Below are 5097 nucleotides of genomic sequence, written 5' to 3' on the forward strand. Positions count from 1 at the left end.
TAAACCTGTTATATTTATTAGAGGTAAAAAACAGGTGGCAACTTACATAAAAGCAGAGTAAAAGCGCATGAAAACACACGCGAAGCCCGTATGCTTCCGGGACTCGGCGGTGACGTCAGGGCGTAGCTCCTCCTCCCACATTGTGGGAGGCTAAGCGCTCCTCCTCCTGACCATCATGCTGCAGGATTTCCACACTGCACACAAAGAATGGTCAGGAGGTGGTTGGCTTTGCCTCACACTCTACAGGATGTAGCACCATCGATACACCCAACCCCCCCATGCAGCACAGATCCCTTGTGGCTCCCCTGCAGCTGACAGCTTCTCCTCTCCCCTTTGGGTGTTGCAGGGGAGCCACAGGGGGACGTAACTCTGCAAATGCATACCACCGGCTGCTCCGACCCCTCTGGTACTACCCCCCTTTATGACTGTGGCATCTCCTCCCTGCAGTGCTGCTGGATGGAGAGTGGGTTGGGGAATGTCATGTTTACCAGCCCCTTCCTAAATGAACACTGTGAACAATCGGTACCGATCGCTCCTGTGTTCCTTCATCACTGAAGCATAGTAAACATATTATACTCTGTACAGAGGCTTCTATTTATTCATCTTGAGTAAAGCTGAGACTGTAGAGAAGAAGAATGAGAATAAGATCCCCGATGTCTCACCAAAGTGCCCCCCCCCCCTCCAAAAACAAATAGAAAGATTATTTAAAATAACACCATAAAAATAAATAAAATAAAAACAAAGTAAGGCCTTGCATGAGGCAAACTACAGCAATATACCCATGCAGGGCTGTGTTTACCCACATGGGCATACACAGTTGTTTCGATTTGACATTTGTGTGGGTTGCAGGTACATGTCCCTGTACTTACACTGTCTATATTTGGGGTTGTGCACCCGCACCCACACGAATGTTAGATTGGGAGCAGCGAATGTGTCTGCGTCCAAACTGACACGAACGGGACTGCCTGCACAGCGCTGCACGGAAGACCTGTGAACAAAGCCTTAGTAGGAATTTATCAGGAATTTTGTGTTATGTTGTGTTTATGTGTGCTAACCACTTAAGGACCGAGCCTCTTTTTGAGATTTGTTGTTTACAAGTTAAAAACAGTTTGTTTTTTTTTTTGCTAGAAAATTACTTGTTCTACAATGCTGTTGGTAAAGCACTTTGACAGCCACTTTTCCCTGTGTCCATACACTTGCTTTAGACAAGTTCTCCATGAGGAAAACAGAGGCAGTGGTGGGTGTCAGCTAAATTGTTCTAGGCAAACAGACAGAGAAAAGTGCCATCTATCAAAGCATCCATCTCCTTGCTATCTGCATGTTTAGACAGAGGTGGTGTAAAAGAGGAACCCTGACTGACCCTGCAGCTAGCCTTAAAGTGGTGTTCCGGCCGAAATTTTACTTTTTAGATAAAAATACCCCTATAATCCTCATGCTTAATGTATTCTAGTAAAGGTATGCTGTAAACGAAGGTCCGTTTTGCATTTGTGCACCATTACTTACTTTTGTAAGTCCCAGCAGGCCGCGGTCATCTCATGTGTGGGCATCTGAAGCCACACTGTATCTCTTCCTGTATTCCATGCATGTTGGTTACCCAGCATGCATCTCCAGATCTCGCACATACTCAGAGCAGCGTAATAGGTTGTAGGTCGGGTTTCCATAGCAACAGCAGTGTCAGAGGAAGTTGCCACGCCTTAGCTATGGAAACCTCTCCTCCCCCTCCAGGAACCAGGAAGTTTATCTACATTTACAAAAATTATAAATCTAGAAATATAAAAAACTCCTGCAAAAGGTAATTACTTTATTAAAAGATGCTAATTGTAAATGATATCCCTTCTGTGCAGATTTTATATATATATATATATATATATATATATATAATAAAAAATAGGCAAATCGATTTAAACACACAGAGTAGATTAGGATGCTGAGGAACACTTTAAGCTGGGCATACACTGATGGAATTTCTGTAGATTTCTGGTTAACTGGTCACAATTCACGTCATGCCCTGTGTTGAGAGGAACGGACGTCATTCCCCTCCCTCTGTAACCCTGGAAACCGGGAGCGACGAGTTGTCGTCACTTCCGATTTTGGCTCTTTGTTTGCCTGGCCACCAGCAGCAAGAAAAGCAGCTGATCCGACCGATCTGTGCATAATCGGCTGCATGGGTAGCTAGGAGAGTTTTGGGGTCTTTCCATAAAGAGGACCTGTCATGGCCCATGCTGCCACAAGTGATTTTGTTCATCCCTTGTGATAGCAATAAAGTTATTTCCAAAAAAAAATTGTAAACACTTTTTTTATTTTGTATAAAATAGAAAATAAAATGTGAACGGATACGTTACTCCCGCACACATATGTAAATGGCGATCGCACCTCACATGTGAGGTATTGTCGCAAACATCAGGGCGAGAGCAATAATTCTAGCATCAGACCTCCTGTGCAACTCTAAACTGGTAACCTGTAAAGGCGTTTAAAGCATCGCCTATGGAGAATTTTAAGCACCGTAGTTGGCGTAACATCATCTTTCACATTATACAAATAAATTGAACTAACTTGTGTAGTGTTTTGTTTTTTTTTAATACATGAAAGTTTTTTCCCAAAAAATTGTATCTGAAAACCGCTGCGCAAATACCAATTGACATAAAAATTTGCAACACCCACCATTTTATTCTATAGGGCCTCTGCCCAATAAAAAAAAAAAATAGAAAATTTTGTTTGGGGGTTCTAAGTAATTTTCTATCCAAAAAAGTAGATTTTTACATGTAGGAGCGAAGTGTCAGAATTGGCCCGGATAGCAAATGGTTAAGGGGGCAGTTGGGAAAGGAGGGAGGATGGGTGTGGGTGGTAAAAACATGGCTCAACCTCCAGTTTTTATCACCTTTATCGCCAAAGCACTTAATAGACTAATTTTTGTGTAATTCTGATGTCACGGTCTGCCCTGCAGTTATGTTTGTAAACTTCTTTCCTCATTGCTGCAGTTGTTCTGCTACATCTGTGATTCTATTCATATGTGCTGTTGCTTTCTGTGTTCACCTATGGGTGTCACCTGCTCCACTGTGGATTTCTTTCCCTATCCTCTACTATCACTTCCTGGCCTGCCTCCCAGTCTGCTTCCCTATATATAGACATGCTCAGTGCAGCCCGGGTTGCCTGAGCAACTTCCTAGTTTCTCTGTGCTCCTGGTTTGCCTTATACTACTTGTATTCTGTGCCTGACTAGCTGTGTAGCGACTCCAGCTTCGTCTACTGTTTTCCCTTGCCTGCCAACCTCCCGACTCCACTTGTTTCCTGGATCCTTTTCTGTCTTCTACCATCTGTATTCCACACATGCAAGTGGTCGCCACGTTGTCAGCCGGGCATATCTGGTTCCAGTTTGCTGCATCTCCACCATTAGGGGCCCTGGTGAAGAAGCAGGCTGGGACTTAGACTCTGTGCCCTGGGGAACCATGAGTTGGCTTTTTACAAGGGCTCACTACCAAAAAAACCTGACATCTGAGAAGTGCAGCTAGGCCCTTGTGATTTTCCATCTGTACTTTAGACAGTTCTATTTGCCCACATACTAGGCTTGAGAAAGAGGAGAAACTCCTCGAAATGCACTGTCATAGGAACGTAGCCCAGAAGTGTTATCTAGGAGTTGTGAGGATGCTCCCGCATTCCACAACTCAGTGTGTTCATTCAAAATGGTGTGAGTTCTGAGTTTTCTTTGCTTGCCTTTCATGTATTCCAGCTTCTACCACCAAACCTCTAGTGAAAAGAAAATTGTGTTCCAGGGTAACAAATATGGCTCCATATCTCAGGGGTTAGAGCACTGGCCCTGTACCAGGGGTCGCAAGTTCAAATTCTTGCTGGGGCCTTCCTGCTAGTGTTGGTGACTGCATTCCATATAGTGGCGTAGTAAGAATATTGCCCAAAAGTCCAAAGGAAAGGTAAGGGTGTAAATGTTTGAAGGGCTCCAGAATACAAAATCAAATCGTTGGGGCAACTTGACTTTCCAGAGATCTTGAATTAAACAATATCTACTAGAAACACCCACTTTCTAATTCTGGGTTGAAGAAAAAGTGCACTTGAAGCAAATGGCCATCTCTTGTTAACAGGAAGACGCTTGTTTTCTGAGTGTCCTTCTATTAAATCACTACTTTGCACTTTTAACATTCGGCTTTGTTGTTTCCTTCCAACGCATTGCAAATGATGAAGGTAGCAAGGAATGGTGATAAGGGTAAAGCTGCTTCTATCGCAATTTCTCCATCAAGTAACCTTCAGCGGATTTATTTTTTCATTGAATTCCTGGCAGAACAGCAACATGAAAAAAAATGGCATGTAGGCCTCAGCAGAGTTTATGGGCACATTAAATCAACCAACACCAAGCATCACAGGTCAGGATGGCCGAGCGGTCTAAGGCGCTGCGTTCAGGTCGCAGTCTCCCCTGGAGGCGTGGGTTTGAATCCCACTTCTGACAGCTTTTAAGCTTTTCTTGCATTTACATTCTTCAGCTCGTCTACCGCTGAACGTCTAGCACAAAAAAGAACTTGTGTTCCATGCTGACAAAAAGGGCTCCATAGCTCAGGGGTTAGAGCACTGGTCTTGTCAACCAGGGGTCGCAAGTTCAAATCTCGCTGGGGCCTTTCTGCAAATCTTGACGACTGTATCTCACATAGCAGCATCATAAGAATTTTTCCCCAAAGTCCCAAGGAAACATTAGGGTGGAAACGTTTGAAGGCCTCTAGAATGCTGGGGCCTTTCTGCAAGTGTTGGCGACTGCATCTCACTTAGTAGTGTAGTAATCATTTTTTTTTAGGCACACAGTTAACTCCTCAATTGCCCTCTAGATGTTAACCCCTTCCCAGTCAGTGTCATTAGTGCAGTGACAGTGTATAGTATTAGCACTGATCACTGTATTAGTGTCACTGGTGATGCCAGTGTCAGTTCCCAACCAGTGTTAGTGTCAGATTGCCTGATGCACAATCACAGTCCTATCTTAAGTCGCTGATCACCGCCATTACTAGTATAAAAAAATTCCAGTATATATATATATATATATATATATATATATATATATATATCATCATTTATAGACGCTATAACTTTCACGCAAACCAAT

At 43.5% G+C, this 5097-nt stretch overlaps 2 non-coding genes across 2 annotated transcripts; both read left to right on the top strand.

Annotated features, from left to right (window-relative positions):
- The first annotated feature begins 4372 nt into the window (after positions 1-4372).
- On the top strand, positions 4373-4455 carry TRNAL-CAG (transfer RNA leucine (anticodon CAG)). Its single transcript has one exon. It is a non-coding gene; the product is annotated as a tRNA-Leu (tRNA).
- Positions 4456-4548: 93 nt separating this feature from the next.
- Positions 4549-4621, top strand: TRNAT-UGU (transfer RNA threonine (anticodon UGU)). The gene has a single exon. It is a non-coding gene; the product is annotated as a tRNA-Thr (tRNA).
- The last annotated feature ends 476 nt before the right edge of the window (positions 4622-5097 follow it).

The sequence above is a fragment of the Aquarana catesbeiana genome, linkage group LG12 (assembly GCF_042186555.1).
Source record: "Aquarana catesbeiana isolate 2022-GZ linkage group LG12, ASM4218655v1, whole genome shotgun sequence".
In the NCBI taxonomy this organism is placed as follows: Eukaryota; Metazoa; Chordata; class Amphibia; order Anura; family Ranidae; genus Aquarana; species Aquarana catesbeiana.